We start from the raw sequence: 16964 nt of genomic DNA, 5'->3' as shown, positions 1-16964 counted from the left end.
CATAGAATCATGAAATCATAGAATAGCAGAGTTGGAAGGGGCCTATAAGGCCATTGAGTCCAACCCCCTGCTCAATGCAGGAATCCACCCTAAAGCATCCCTGACAGATGGTTGTCCAGCTGCCTCTTGAAGGCCTCTAGTGTGGGAGAGACCACAACCTCCCTAGGTTATGTATATGTGCTGAGTCGATTACCACTGTCTGAGACACTGGTGACAATGGAAAATGAGGACTGTGTGCTACTTGTGGATTGCACTCCTGCATCCCCAGTGACAGACATCCAGATAAAATAACAGACTCAAACAAATCCAGTGTTAGCCAAAGTCAGGGGATTTGCTTTGAGAGGATGACTTGATTTCTTAATGGAAATGAACATGGCCATATTACCTGTGTAGGTGGGAACTGAGTGTACATGATGGATGTGTACTGTGGGGAGCCCATGTGGTAATTCTGAAACAAAGACAGGAGAGTACATTAAAGGAAATGCACCAAGTCCATCCCGGAATGTGAGGATTGGCTAGGAGTGACCCATGATGGCCTGGAACAGACCTAGAGATTGCAGTCTTGTAAAAACCTGTGCAGTGTGTAAAGAAAGTCGTATAATCCTTACTGTGGCTAAGCCCCATCCTTGGGAGTGGCCAGCTCAACGTTAGAGGTGATTATATGTAGATTATGCTTGTCTATTTTTAGTTCAAATTCTCCTAATACTGGTAGATGCACATTCTAAATGGGTGAACATTTACCCCATGTCTACGTGTTACTTCTGCACCCTATCATTCCATGTCAAATGGTTTGACAGAGAAGGCCATGCATTTTTTTAAAAAAAGAAGGCATTGTCAGAATACCTGAAGACAATCTCAACATAAGACTTTCTCGTTACTTATTTAATTATAGAATTAATTACACATCAGTGCACTTCAGGGTTATCTCCGGCAGAGATGTTGATAGAAAGGAAGCTGGTCCAGGATAGACCCTTCTGCATTTATACCTGACAAGATGGATGCAACAAAAGCTGTTGTCGGCATTGATTAAATGATGAATTGAAGAGAACTGTACAAATGTGAAGCAATGAGAATGTCTAAACTGATAATTGAATGAGAATAATGAGAATAAGCAAGTTTTATAATAGTAACTGTAACTTTAACTATCAATTGAATGAGGATTCAGAGACCTAGCTCTTTGAATGTGAATGTTAGGATTGTGATACGTGTCTCAGCTAGTTCAATGGTCAGATGGGCAGAAATGCTTAGTGCAAGAAACCGTTAAATACTTTTCTCTCGCATTTTGTTAGCATTATTGAGAGGGAAGGAATGTAAGCAGAATGTCTTAGCAGCTTCTGCATTCGGGTTTGAAGGGGTTCCTTCCTCTGAAGCTAAGGCAGGGTTATCTTTAAAGGATTACACTCACTGCATTAAATCTTCAGCAACTTGTGGGGAATGGGGGGGGGGGGAGAGCATTTTGAGATCCCTAGCCATTGACCTGTGATAGTGAAAGAAGGACCTGCAGATTCAGTTTCCTCCCTGGGCCCCCCACTATTGGGAGCAGAGAGATGAACATGAAATGGTACCACCAGGGTGCCATGCTCTGTAAATGGGCACTGCTTCTACGTCAGTGAAAGAGGGTTTCCCACATGTCTTGTATGCTGAAACTCCGCCTCTGTGTTGCAGCCTCCTAAAGCTGTACTCCGTTGGCACTATTCTGAGTAAGCAATAAGCAAAAAATCTTTAAGTATTCAAAAGCATTTCATGAGCAAGTAGGAAGATAAATTCATTCCAGAATCATTTCATTCCAGGGAAAGTGTTAAACACAACAGGTATCCAAAAGAGAATGTGCTCAATATAAAGGAATAATGGCTGGAGGACTCTGGACGGCAGGCGCTTGGATCCCAGAACTAGAACCCCCTGCCCTCGAGCCTGAAGAAACTGCCCCTTGCTACATAGAGTAGGGCTGGGCAGTCCTTTTGGCCTGTGCTCACATACAGGCATGGACACACACAGAGACTCAGGGTAGATCACAGGGTGAAACCATTTTGCCTCTCGTAGGTCCTTAGGTTTAATCATGCCCATGGTACACTGCCCTGGCATCTGGAAGGATGAAGGGCACTCTAACTGTATTTTTTAAATATATATATATATATATATATATATATATATATATATATTTAAACATCACAAACACACAATCTTTACACCACATATAATACATGCACACAAAGGTATACTCAAAACAACTACACTAAGGGCTTTGCTAGACCCTGCTGGATAAGCCGGCATGGAGGCGTGGCGACGGCGCGCTAACTTTAGCGCGCGCCACCCCGCCTCCTAGACGGCCGACGCGCAGGGACTGCGGAAGCCCTGCAGCGTCGGCCATTTTTTTTTTTTGTTAAAGTGGCCATGTGCGGCCCGAAGTCTCTGGACAAGGTAAGTTTTTTTTTTTACTTAAGCCCCCCCCATCCGCCCTCCCTCCCCGTCCCTGTCATCGTCCTCCGCCCTCCCGTGTGTCACCCTCCGCCCCCCCTCGCCCCCCTTATAATTTTTTTTATATAAAAATTTTTTATATAAAATTTTATATAAAATATAAATTTTATATAAAATTTATATAATTTTATATAAATAAAATTATATTTTATTTTATTTAAAATAAAATATAATCGTCATCTAATTCCAATCTGCACGTGGGAGAGTGTCGGAGCTTATGTAGCCAAAATGGCACCATGCAGTAGGAATTCCCAGGCTTGGGGGAATTCCAAGTCTTGCAGAAGTTAAAAACAACAACACATTTTTAGGGAAAAACCCCTTTGGGATTCCAATGACTCTTGGGGAATTTTTGTTAGTGGTTGGAATTCTAAACGGGAGCATTCTGCATTTTGTGGCAGGTCCTACTTCTCCCCTCTAATAGCACATTCTGTTTTGACCATAGGTCTCTTTCAATGCATATGAAACATATATAAAAAGACTATATCAGTCCAAGGTTCTCACACCTTTGACAATATAGAATAGGGCAGTGTCTCCACCTGCAATTATAAAAACAAATTATTATTTTTTTTAAAAAAATCTGCTTCTGAAATATACATTCATGCTCACCATTTTAGGCACAAATTCATGGACTTTGCCAAACCAAAAATAAGATACGGATGTGCAAATGCCTCTTCAGAATCTGCAGGACCTGATACCTTGTCTTAGTTGAATCTCGGAGACACTTTCTGCCCTTGGGGTGCAGTGAGCTTATTGTGTGCCCCAGGCAAGGAAGAAGATGGAGAGGGGTTATTGGTTCGAGTTCACAAGCCCCATTTTATTGTCCAGAATCCTTAACAGCGATAAGACTTTCTCTTTTTCTTCCAGACACCGTACAGAAGCTGTAGTCCAAAGCTGGATTTGCTGCTGAAGTCTCTGCTGGGAGAGGACCTGAGTCTCTCCAGGATCCTCTGACTAAGAGCTCCATCAGACAAACGTTTTATTGCACACTCGTTACTGGGCAATCACAGATTTTCGCGGTTCCCTCTCACGTCGTCGTCTGCCTCCTTTGTGCCTCCTGACCCTTCTAGCCTTCTTCGCACTACAAAAAACCACACCCCAGTAAGTCTGCCTTATTTTTAAAGATGAAAGTTGCCACTATCTCCTGCTGTGTGCAAGTTGTTTACTTCCTCTTTCAAAAGAGAAAGTAAAGAAGGACAAACACGTGGGTGGACAATCGTTGATAAGCAAATGTGATTTCCCTGTGTGATGACGCTCAGAGTGCACTGAAGCAAGGTTTTCCCCGAGTCCTTTTGCTTCCTGACGTGAAGGGCAAGATGGCGCCCTCTCCAGGGCATGTACAGAAGCTGACTTCAACCCTGGCATTATGGGATGGCCTCCTCCACCCCACTCAGTCAGCAGGCTAGTTGGTCCCAGGGGAACTCGGAAGGTGTACACCGCTCTGTCCCCTAACTGACTGGACCAAGGCACAAATGCACCCCCCTCTCGTTGAAAACTGGCCATGTGTTTCCCCCATAAATAGGCAGATTCCAGGTTTTGCAGTGGAGCAGCACACCATGATGGAGGCCGATACCGGAGACTTCCATTCTGTGGAGGAGTACATGCCTCCAAACAGGATGCTACTACCAATCCTTCCAGGATACTTGAATCTTGAATCCACTCTTAGAATTAATGCTAAAACTGCCAATCTCCTTAAAATACAAACAAACAAACAAAATGAGCGAACACACACACACACACATTAGGCCGCCTTTGTTAAATTTACTGTATAAAACAGTTTGTTTTAAAAACTAGTTATGAATATCAAAAGTGAAAACTGGAAAATACATTGTTAAGATTTCAGAAATTGCCTCTAAAACTTTAATAAAAAGAAAACAGTTTCATGAGTTTTTCTCAATTTTTCAGGACCATTTATCCCCTGTGAAAGTGTGTGTGTGTGTGTGTGTGTGTGTGTGTGTGTGTGTGTGTGTGTGTACTTGGTGATTTTCAGTGGCCGGTGTCATAGCTAACTCTACTGCTCCTGTTTTTGGAGAAGATATTTTCAGGTAATCAATCAGAACCAGATTCAGAACTAGAAGATGCAGCGCCAGACACCAGCCAGCCTGTACCAGTGGGGGAGGAAGCTCTCATGGGCGATTCCCCAGCTGGGAGTCAGCCCTCTCCAGAGCTTATCTCCTCAAGGCCAAATCCTACACACTCAGTGGGAAGTGAGGTGAGCGTCCTGACAAGCTAGCTGATGCTAGGGTCTGCTGGAAGCTCAAACGCACGGCACAGAAGGAAGGTGTGAGAAAGTTGGTTCGATTACACCAGGACCTGCCTCCGCACCAGGCTCTCTGAAGTTAGGGGTGTTTTGGGAAGTGGCTTCCTATTCTTTTTAAGTGGATTGCTTAGTTTGCATAGTTTTACCTAGGGTTATGTTTCCAAGAGGTTAGACTCTTCCGGTAGAAGAGACATTTGTTGCTTAATAAAAGCTTTGTGGATTACTTAGCAAGCCTCGTCATTTGCCTCCCATCGAAAGCAGGAGTTTTCTGAGAAACACGACAGCCAGTCGAATTTCAAGAATGTTCGCCTTATTTATTTATTTATTACATTTCTATACCGCCCAAAAGCCGGAGCTCTCTGGGCGGTTCTCTGCCTTACCTTAAATGCAAAGTAACTGAGGTTCCTTTCTTCTCTTCTCTACCCTCTATCTTTTAAACTATCAATTAAGTCACGGTGGCTCACCAGCTCTGGCATCATTCCAGGAACAAAATGCTCTTTGGATCATTGTTCTTGGGGCAGCCTGGCCCAGGAGCATGATTCAAGCCCCTGAGCTGCCACTTGAAGCAGCAACAAGGGGCAGGATCCTGTACTGCTGCTGTGCCTCTGCTACTTCTGTTGCACTAGCGGAAGCAAAAGAATTCAATACTGGAGGAGCTATCACATAGATCACCTCCCTCTGTACCTCAGCTGCTGTGCATTGCTGCACAGTTGATAAATTCTTAAAGCCACGCTTGGCCATTTTAGAGAATGCAACAAGATACAGAGCGGAGTCCTACAGTCCATCTTGTGGGTATGTAGATCCATATGCCATGGAAAAGGTGAGATGGGGGGAGCAGGGAGAATGGACAGGAGAAAGAAGAGGGTGAATATGAGAATGAGAGAGAGAGAGAGAGAGAGAGGGAGGCCTTAGCTAGACCTACTGGTCTAGTGGGATGGAGGGGTGAAGATCTTGCGATATTTTTAGTGCGAGATCTCCCCCTCTGTTCACACGTGGCGCACGACGACCTCAGAGGGAGAGGCGTCGCACCCGCCATTTTGTGTTTTTTTCTTAAAGAAGAAGATGTGCATGAGCGCTTGTGCGTAAAAGGTAAGTCTTTTTATATATACATACACTCCCTGCTCCCCCCACCCTACCCCCAATGGGCGCAGTGCTCCTGAGGAGCTTTGCACCCTATGCACGGGTCCCGGCTCCTTGCGAGGGACTGGAACAAACTGCGACACCCAGCCACACATTCTGCAGTCTCGGGATCAGCCTGGGACTGCAGAAAAACCGGGCTCAAAGGGTAGGGCGAGATCCTGGGGCAAGGGAGGGATCATCCCTCCCTGATCCTGGGATCCCCTGTGCGTCATGTGAACACATAGGGACAATCCCGGGGATATCGCCCCGTCTAGCTATGGTCAGAAAGAGAGAGGGAAGCAGCAAGCGCTGGAGAGTGCCCTCTAGTGGCTGCCTCTAGGGCTGGCTGGCCCTTGCTGTGCTTGGTGGGGCAGAGGGCAGGCCATTGGCTGGGGCTCCTGTATCTTTAACAGTTGTGTTGAAAGGGGAATTTCAGCAGGTACCATTTGTATGCATGCAGCACCTGGAGAAATTCCCTCTTCATCACCACAGTTAAAGCTGCAGGAGCCCTGCCCTCTTTTATGTCTCGTCACCCAGGTCCTGCATGCATACAAATGACACCTGCTGAAATCCCTCTTTCAATACAACTATTAAAGATGCAGGGGCCCTGTCCTCCTTTCCATAGGGTCACCTTATTGCCAAGGGCTGTGTGTTGTCGCATTTGGCACTGCACTTGGAAGGGAAGGTGTGGAGCTTGAGCATGGAGCTTTCAGAGGCATAGCCAACCCTCTTCTGCAGCTTTTCTGGAAGATCTCCTGGAAAATGTGAACTGGAGAAAATACAAGTTAGGAAAATGGCAGAAGAAAAAGGTGTGTGTGCATTTTTCTCCTTTTTTCCATAACCCCTCTGCTCATCAATAGGTCCAGTTGTTAAAAGACAGACTCTGTCACTGTCTCCCTCCACCCGTGGATGCTCTGTTCTCCTTCTGCCCAACAGCTGTTTGGACACTCTACAGCTTTCCAGAGCAGCAGTAACGGGACTCACTGTTTACTGCCCAGATCTCTCTTGGTGGTGGATGTGAGGAGCCCAAAAGGGAGAGGAAGTATTCTCCACCACTGATGATGCATTATGGAAGAAGATGTTGCAAAGACGGAACACAGCATTTATTAATTTAATTTATTTATTTGTTATTTAACACATTTGTATCCCACCCTATATCGGTAGGATATCAGGGCAGTGTACCGATAAAATCATGCAATATAAAACAATAAATATACTCAGCTAAAAACAAATTAAACCATGAATCAAGTTTAAGCCAGTTTATAATTTAAAAGCAGTAAAACAATTAAAACAGTTAAAACAATGTGTAAACTTGGTGAATTGAACCATTAAAGGCTTTGTTAAAAAGCCATGTTTTCACTTGGCGCTGGAATAAAATCAGCGTTGGCGCCAGTCGGGCCTCCAAGGGGAGGGCATTCCACAGTCGGGGTGCCACAACAGAGAAAGCCCTCTCCCTTGTCCCATAATAGCGCATATGTTGTACTGGTGGGATGCGGAGAAGGGCTCCTCCAACAGATCTCAAGTCTCGGGCAGGCATGTATAAGGAGAGGCGCTCTCTCAAGTATCGAGGCCCCAAGCCGTTTAGGGCTTTAAACGTCATTACCAACACCTTGAATTCCAACTGGAAGCGTGCTCACACACACTTCTATAAAAACTTGCCAAACCTGTTTATGACCTATCACCATGAAATCTGACAAAATCTACATTCATGCTGCAGATATTAAATAATAATAATAATGTTACTGTTTAAATTTTCCAGTAATAATTGACAAATACATTTAGTCTTCTATGTAGACTAAATGCCAATAAAAGTCTAAAATGGTAGAGGTTATATAAAATATTTATAAAAATTACAAGATGGAGGACATACGGTATATGCACAAAAACATCAAACACAAGCAATTGCATCAAAAGAGAAAGAAGCAGAACAAGAAAACAGACTGATTTATCCCAACTGGTCTTTCCATAGGCTGCCATCTGAAGCTGGGGGCCCTTTTATCTGTTGTCCTTCCCCTCATATAGTCCACAAAGAGTTACCAGATGTCATAAAAAGTGTCATCCTGCAGACAATTATGTTTCTCTTGTACTGTCTGTTTTTAACATTGACTTGCATCTGAGGCCATAGCTAGACCTAAGGTTTATCCCTGGATCGTCCAGGGGTCAAACCTGTTCATCTAGGTGACACACAGGGGATCCAGTGCTCAGGCACGGGCAAACCCTGGATGATCCCAGGATAAACCTTCGGTCTAGCTGTGGCCCTAGTGTCTTCCAGATGATTTGGACATTTCCCTCAATTCCTGACCATTGGTCATGTTGGCTGGGGATGATGGGAGCTGCAGATGGATCCTATTCTCACAGCACAACCCTATTTTCTAGCACTCCAGTTTTCAGCCTCTGACAAGGGACCTGCCACGGAATGAGTGCTGCTTGCAATGGATCTGTGTCATGATGGACATTTTTATGGGTTCTTTGTCTCAGTGATCATTATAACAACAACCCTGTAAGGTAAATTGGTATTATTATTATCCCCATGTTAAAGATGGAGGAAGGAGATAAGGCTGAGGGAGAATGACCTGCCTAAAGCTACCTAGAGAATTCATGGCAGAGGTGAGACTTGAAAATCAGGACTTATTGGTATAGATGCCATTGGTGCCTTTCTTCTTCCTTAAATAAACACAGAAATGTTTGTTGCTCACATCTCTTACCAAAATACGATTGTTTTTATGCTGTATGGTTTTACTGTTTTATCTTTTAAAATTGTCTTTAACATTTTTATGCTACCTATGGTATTTTATTGATTTTATCTTGTTTAGGTCTAGCTGTGGCCTGAGTTTCCTACATCCTAGAGCAGATACCATCACTACAGTACGCCTGATTCTTCTTCCTTTTATAACAATCGGCAATAAGTATCTAAATATTTGGCCATCTGCTGTCAGAGCTGCACAGTGGTTTCCTCCTAAAATTGATAGTGAGTGTTTTCCCCACAACGCAGTGAGCGAGGCACTGGGGGACATCACTGGGCATGTTTCCATAGTAATGCAGATAATTGAGTTTCACTTTGACAAACCAGATGAAGAACTCAGTCCACAAGGAAACCCACCTGGCGGGTTAAATAATAAAAAGAGAAAACGTCTGGATCTACAGGCTCAGAGAATCTAGTCCAAATGTCCTTAGTTGGGAGGGCAATTCATAAACATTATTCTTTTATGGGGTCTTTTTCTCCTTAGGAATTTTCATCTGACAGCATTCCAAACTACCACTCCTGTTAGTCATTTAACATCACAGCTACTGAGGATTTTGGAAGCTGAAACGGTTAACTCTTAAAAAGCCCATTCTTCTACTAAAAATACAAAAGGCTGTTTTATCATAAGTGATCATAGAAACTCAGGCACAAGAATTATTCCCCCCCCCCCAAAAAAAAACCCTTAACCCCTTTCTAGCTTCCTTATAGTTTGGGATATTTATAAAGCCTTAAGAACAGGACATATATTGTCATATTCTGGGGGTGGGTGGGCTGCCATGACGGTGCTGTGTTGCTGCAGCTTTTGGAAAAGCCCTGCACTTTCGCTGCTGCGGGGTGGCAGTGGCAAATTCCAATGCAGAAGGCAGCACAGACTTTCTGGCAGCCATTTGGCTTGACAGCCCACCCCTTGCCCGGGCTTCCAGAGACCAATCAGGGGTCACCATCTGCCCAGGAAGCCCTCTTGAGTGAGGACAGATGGCGGAAGGGTTGTAGTCAACTTGCTCTAGCATAAAAAGTTGGAGCAAGTCCCTGACTTTTTAAATTTGAACCTTTGCGAGAAAGCCTGATGTAAATCACGGAGCGATAAGCAGCAGCTAGGATGGGTCATTAAATAGTTCAAAGTCAATAAGCCAAGGAACATGGTGAAGAATAGTTGGAGTCGTTCTGGGTTCAAGAAAAATCCAAGTGGGGTCCAGGAGCTGCCAGGAACATTTACTGCTATGGAGAAGAGTAAACTGCACCTGAATCGGGCTCAAGGTTTGTCTTTTATGCTGAGGCTGATTAATGAGTGAGGCCAGCTGGGTCGAGCTGCGGATATCTTCTGCTTGCCCATGTGCTGGGCCCCTCCCCAAACATTTTCAGGCTCAGCTGTTCTGTGTCCCCCATCCCAAATGGAGGCCCAACAAAGCCCTGCAGTGGCTTCGAAGGGGCTGATGCTTCGTATAACCAACGCAGCGCCACTGTGCAGCCTCGGTGGAGCTTTTAAAATGTATAGTTCGCCCCTGGGAGTGAGGGTGGGAGAAAAGAGAAATGTGGTTGTTGTTTTTAAGCAACCACAGCCTTAATTAATTCTATTAGACATTTGGAATGGGAAGAAGGGAATCAGGAATATCTAACAGTGACTAACAGGGCTATTCAGGCAAGGAAAATTTAACATTCCACATCTAGAACATTGTTATAAAGCTGTAGAAGAGCAATCTTCATCGGCTGTTCTACAGATGTCTGCTAAAGATAGATCGTTATGGTCAAAATTAAGGATGTGCTCCGCTCCTCTTCGGTTCAGAGAAGCAGGAGCGAGGCAGCCTAATTCGCCTCCGGAAAAGGCGGAGGCAAAGAGAGTCAGGGCGGCTGCGGATCGAGGTGAAGAGGATCGCCTCAATCCGGAGCTTCCCCTGCAATTAAGTGTGTGTGTGGGGACTCATCTGGTGCTGCCGGCGCTGCCAGGTAAGGGAGCAGGGAGGAGGGATGCTTACCTGCGTCCATTGCAGGCTTCAATTGAGGCCCCGGTTGAAGGTGGAAGTGAAGGCCGAGGCCTCTTCTGGCTTCAACCGGGGCCTCAGTTGAAGCCCGTGACGGATGCAAGTAAGGGGGCCGGGCAGGGGGCTGGCCTACCTGGCACTGCCGCCACCGCCGTCCATGTAGTGACGGCGGCGAAGCTGGATCTCGCTCCACAGAGCGGAGCGGGAGACGGGCAGAACGGCGTGAAGAGGATCGGGCCCGATCCGGATTTTCTGGATCGGGCCACAAAGCAGATTGGGGGATCCGTGCACACCCCTAGTCAAAATGACACTTTTGCACACCACTTCAGAAAAACCTTATAGTTAGAATGTTCCTGACAAAATCTGAATCATGTTGGGGAAACTATCCTGGTCTCCTGAGATCCTTGCACAATATTCTTGCAGTTTCCTCTGGTAGCAATAAAAGAAAAATGAGAGACAGGGAGGAGGCTAGAGGCATTACTGTTTAATATTAACTGTATTATAGGTTTAACATTAACTGTAGACAATGGTTCATAGGTGGAGGGAAATTAATAATAGTGGTTGCTGTCAGTCAGTTAATCAATTTTATTACATATAACCACAGGTTTTTCCTATTTTACAAGAAAAGAAACTGTCAGGGCTGGATTATGACATTCTGAGGCTCTCAACTATATCAAGCTTAAAAGGCCCCATAATATATCTATCAAAAAGGACAAGGAAAGGTTTATTTTATATATGTGATTGGCAAGATTCAACAAAAAACTAATAATTGAACAAAACCAGTTATCTTGCAATAAGCCTATTTGCATTAGGAATATCTTTACATGAAAACACATTTTGATTTCTTACTTAGCATTTATAAGAACTTTTAATGGACATGAGCTATACAGTATAGCATACTTTGTGGTAGTGGGTATCTTCCATGGTGACAGTAATAAGCAAAAACTGAAGAGTAGTAATAAGTGCCGGGTGGTTTGGAGCTGCCATTTTAGTTTCACACATTGTTGTCAATGTAGCACCATCACTCTGGAGCAATGTGGAGAACAGGGCAGACATCAGCAACGTCCTCTCCCAGGGTCCTGGCAGCTGCCCAAGGATTCTGTGCGTGGCTGTCAGGTTCTAGGGATGTGCAAATCAGCATCACTTAAGTTCACTGAAGTTCTCTGAATTCCATCTCAAAGCTCATTTGTGAGTTGTTGTTTTTACTTTTCATGTGAAAACCTTGTCTATTTTCATGTGTGCTTATTTGTGTGCATTTTTCATAGGACACATTTTTCATGTGTTATGCATATGGTCAAACACATTTGGGTGTGTGTGTGTGTGTCCACGAATCACACTGCAAGTTTGGAAATGTCTGGACTTCAACTGCAGATTGTGTCTGAGTCCATGGTCGGTCCCAAAGTGTGAACTCAGTAGATCTTGATCTAAGAACTGAAACAGATTTCTCATTTCTCCTCCAACATCATCTCAGGTCTCCGTAACCATTGTCTCCATACATGAAATGATCCTCAGAATGGTCTTTTGCCTTTGGACAGGGCTTACGTCAGAGGTTGGCATGATTGGGTACCTGCTGAGGCCTATAACTCTGCAGAGGGCCCCCTGGCTCATTCTGACGATCCCACTTTCTCACTTGATCACCCTTTTCTCTGGCCCAGAATTGGTGCATGATGGTGACTGGGAAGTGAAGCAGCACCTGCCGCCTCCTCACTCCTTAGATCTCTCTCCATCATGACAAGCAAGCAGTCAACAATGATAAAGCGGAGCAAAGCAGCTGGTGACAAAGGGCAGCAAGGAGGAGACGGTGCCAGACTGAAGGAGGGCCCTCTTTGATAGTGTCTTGCACAAGGGCCCTCAAAAACCTGGAGCCAGTAGTGACTGTGGGCAAAAGGGTAACGAAGCGATACATTTCATGAAACATTTTCTTTTACTATTTAGAGGCTTGGTATGATGAAATTCAAGATCTCCTGACAGGCCAAAAATGTCTGTTTGGTTCTTTTTGAAATCCATTTTATTTACTGAAAGCACTTGAAAACAGAAAATGTATTTTGTGTGTGTGTGTGTGTGTGACTGGCATTAATCATTCTTACCACATAGTCTCAGGCTAATTAGGGGGAAATGTATCATACGGCTTCTACCATGCAAAAGTCAATGTCATGGTTCCAGTGTTTTTTCTCCCCCTCTGGTGAGGCCCATGGCCAACTATGTTGTGGAACAGGCAGCACATTGTGCAACTATATAAAAATAGAATAGGAAACACAAGGAACTAACTGAAACTGGCAAAGGAATCCAATTCAAAAATTATAGAGGAGTAATCATTACCTGTGCCTTCACTATGGGCTTAGTTGTAACTGAAGGCCAAATGACATGTTATATTAAAATTGTTTTTAATGTAATATGCTCAGGACTGGGCACATTTTTTTAAAAGCGGTCACAGGCGTTGGGTTGGGACCTCAGTGCAAAGGTGTTAGGCCTTTCCCACCACACAATTTCCCCACCGAAAAGTGCCTCCTGCTGCTGGTATTTTCCTCCAGTGCTGGTACTTGATGCAAATAGCATGTTTGGGGTCAAGCGGCATTGTGTGTGATCAGGGCCGGTGCTGCCATAGAGGCAGCTCAGGTGGCGGCCTAGAGCGCCAAAGTAAGGGGGGCGCTGAACGGCGTGCCCGGAAGCTGCTCTCCCACAGCAGCTCTGAAAGGGCAGCTTCCTGGAGCACCGTTCCAAAGCCGCCCCCCAACCTCAGTGTCCTGGCTTCGAAGCCAGGAGTGGCTTCTGGCCGGGTGCTGGCTTCGAAGCCAGGACGCTGGGGCGGGGGGCGGCTTCGGAATGGCACACCCGGCTGGAAGCTGCTCACCTGCCTAGGGCACAAAATAGTCTGGCACCGGCCCTGTGTGTGATGTTCAAAGAGAAAGCCGTATGTGCTCAGGGCTTAATCTCCTTCCCTCCACAATACAGTTCCAAACTGAATGGTGGGGCACAGCGGCCTTTACTGAGATGTGGCCAATTAAAAGCATGTTAGTTTTGATGCAACATGTAGTAGGCCCTGAAGTGGTAATCTGTGTCTGGGCTGTACAACTTCAGATTGCAGAGTTGGGGGTGCTCAGATGATTGAACATGCCTGCATACCAAAAGTAAAATCCTTCTACATGGAAGAGGGGGGGGGGCACCTCTAAGCTCCATCACACCGGGAGTTAACACGCTCCCTACTTTTGAGTTTTCGTTCCTCAGTTACTTCCTTTTTCAAAAGAGGAAGTATACAACGAGAACAAGGCCCATTGAGTCCGCTGTTCTAATGGTGGTGCTTCTCCTGCACACAGCAGGAGAGAGCAGCAATTCTGAGTTTAAAAATACATCGGACTTAATGAGGGTGTTTTTTTTTGTCGTGCAAGGAAGGCCAGAAGGAGTGGAAGGCACACAGGAGGCAGACGACGTCATGTGAGGAACCTGAGCAAACTCCGTGAGCGCCCAGTAACGATCGTGCAATAAAACGCCCGTCGGATGGAGCTTTCTGTCAGCCCAAGGTCTGAATTCAATTTCAGAGAAGCACTCGGGGGCTGCATTCCAGTGGTGGGCAAAAGCGGTGGGATCAAAAATCCTAAAAATACCAGCATATTGTTGCTTAAAGCTCTTATTGCGACTCACTAGGGCCAGATCTACACCAAGCAGGATATAGCACTATGAAAGCAGTATGAAAGCAGTATATAAGAGGCAGGAGCCACACCAAGCAGGATATAGTGGCATGAAAGTTGTATATGGTATGTGTCAATGGGCCCCAACAGTGGTCAGTGCACTTCAATACCGCTATAAAACGGTAGTGTGGCTCCTGCCTCTTATATGCTGCTTTCATACTGCTTTCACCCTACTTGGTATAGATCTGGCCTAAGTCTTAGGTGAGGCATTTCAGCATTTTAGAATGGGGAAAAATCTGCACAATAGCTGGGAAAGCGCCAAACAACTGTTGGATGGGGGAAAGGGTCAAGATCGTGGGGGGGGGGGGCACATGGCCATTTTGTGAACCCCATAGGGCCCCCTGGGCCTGAGGTTGCCCACCCCTAACGTAGAAAATGAGATCTCAGGGAGAAGGAGACTGGCCCCCAGTCCACCTCTCTGAGGTCCAAACAAGTCTGATGGTGGTAAACACATTTCTTTTCATGTTCCCAGATAAAGTAGGGGTGGGTGGGGGAATGAAAGTCCTTATTTTAACCGTAAAAAGTGTGCCCAAGAAAGGTGCTGAACCTTTCCCTGCCCTCTGTTCTGGCACCTTGTCTCTCCTCACTCATTTATTCAAAGTTCATGACTCATTTCCAGTATTGGGTTTAGGGTGCCATCTATATGTGTACTTGCCTTTACTCCCTTATCTGATTGTTTTCTAACTCTCTCCCATCCGTCAATACCATACGTGGCAACCGACACATATGATCTGAGGGTTGTGTCCAGCTTTGTCCATCTGCCAGCTGTATGTATACCATTTGTGATACAGATTTCTCCTCCTCCCTGCAGTGACCTGTGTGCCTTCCAAATCTGCTCTGGAGGTTTGAAGATCCACCAGAACAGATTTCGGGGTGGGTAAGGATGAACAGGAAGGGGAAGTCCCGTTACACAAGCAGAGGTTTGCTCATGCAACATTGGATATTCCCACCCCCCAGTGTTAATTAGCCCTCCATGCTCCAGCCAAGGGCTTGTCTATACGGCTTCTTTACCCTGACATAAATGCGCAGATTCGCGTTTTAGGACCCATGACATAGCCGTCCATTGGCCGTAGCGCCGGGTTTTTAACACGATAATGCGCATATTCGCAATTGCGATTTACCGCAACTTTTAGATCAACGTCCGAGTTTGCACTGCATTAGAGTTATGTGTCCTTGGGGGAGTTAAATCACATTTTGACATGTGGGCATAACTTTGAGGGGAGGACAAAGTGATTGGCCAATTTCCCGCCTTCCCACCTATCGTGTCCTCTGGCTGCCTCGTTCCTTCCCGCTGTTTTCATGTTGAACGATATGAATCTGTGGAGGTCCGCAGATACAGCTTTTAAAATTAAAACAAAGAGGGGGGAATGGGCAGCGAGGGAGTGGAGACGTGTTCAGTCCCCCTCTCACATCCTCTGCTGCCTCGTTCCTTTCCACCCTCGGTTTTCCTCTTCTATGAATCTGCAGAATTCCGCAGATAAAATTTATAGCTTCGCTAGTCTATACTACAGTGCATCGTAAATGCGATAATGCGCATGTGCACATTAATAACTGCACTACAAAAAAAATTGAGGAGATGAATTGCTGTTGCTGCTGCAGTGTGACGCTCTTTCCATAGATTCGAATCAACTAAAATTCAGCTTTATATTCAATGAGGAGCAATCCCGTTGTTGTATAGACGGGGGCCAAGTGAGTTACGCAGATAATTTACTTTGGAACCAATCAAGTCTACATGATGTTATTAAAACTTTCCAACAGACATTACTCCAGTAAAAGACATGTCCTCATGTAACTTGTCTCTTTTTCCTTGCTCAATATTCAAAAGCAGCCTTTGGACATCGAGACAGACAGATTCATGTTACTGGAAATTTCCACTTCAACTTCACCTGCAAGAAAACTGTTCTATGTAAAAGAACATATATAGTCAGATAGATAGATTTACTGTAATTATGCCCATATCACTGAATGCAAGAACTGAATTACCATTGGAAACCACTGCAATAATCAAATGTCTGTTTGTGTATTCGAATTACATCCCAGCTTTTGTTTAGCACGCCCATCGGCTAGCTAGCTGGGACTGCATTAAATGCAGCTCAGGTTGAACAGGTATAAAGGGCAGGGCTAAGGACTGATTTAAATAGTCAAATGGCAGGTGGAGAGGGGGTGCTGAACCCCTTTCACCACTTCTCCAAAAACCAAGTTACCGTAGGGTCTTTTCTCCTATTTGGGGTTAGACTTGGAGACTAGGAGGGCTGGATTTCAGGGGAGGAAGCCCCAGGGAAGGCAGGATTCAGCACTCTCTGCTGCCTGCCCCTTTTCTGCACGAACTCACCCCCGTTACTTGCTTTATATCTGCTCGGTGCTTCTAATATAAAGGCACTGGGCTGTTGCTGTTGCACCATCAAGATGATGAATATAATTAATATGAAAAATGGAAGCACAACAAGGCTTGTTATATATTTTTTACTATAGTGTAGGCATGCACATCCTTGACGTGTATTGGGACTGCTGCATTCTGGGAGGGGAGGGTTAAACCTTCCCACCCCCATTTTTTCCAATGGAAACTTTTTTCTTTTTTTCACCCGTCTACCTTCCCACCCTCATGGGGAAGGGGAAGTTGACTAAGGCTTAGTTACTGGCAATAAGAGCTATACACAGAAATATGCTAATATTTGGGGTATTTGACCAAAACCTTACTGCTCTCT

The sequence above is a fragment of the Elgaria multicarinata genome, chromosome 2, assembly GCF_023053635.1.
Source record: "Elgaria multicarinata webbii isolate HBS135686 ecotype San Diego chromosome 2, rElgMul1.1.pri, whole genome shotgun sequence".
Lineage (NCBI taxonomy): Eukaryota > Metazoa > Chordata > Lepidosauria > Squamata > Anguidae > Elgaria > Elgaria multicarinata.
This window is presented reverse-complemented; position numbering follows the sequence as displayed.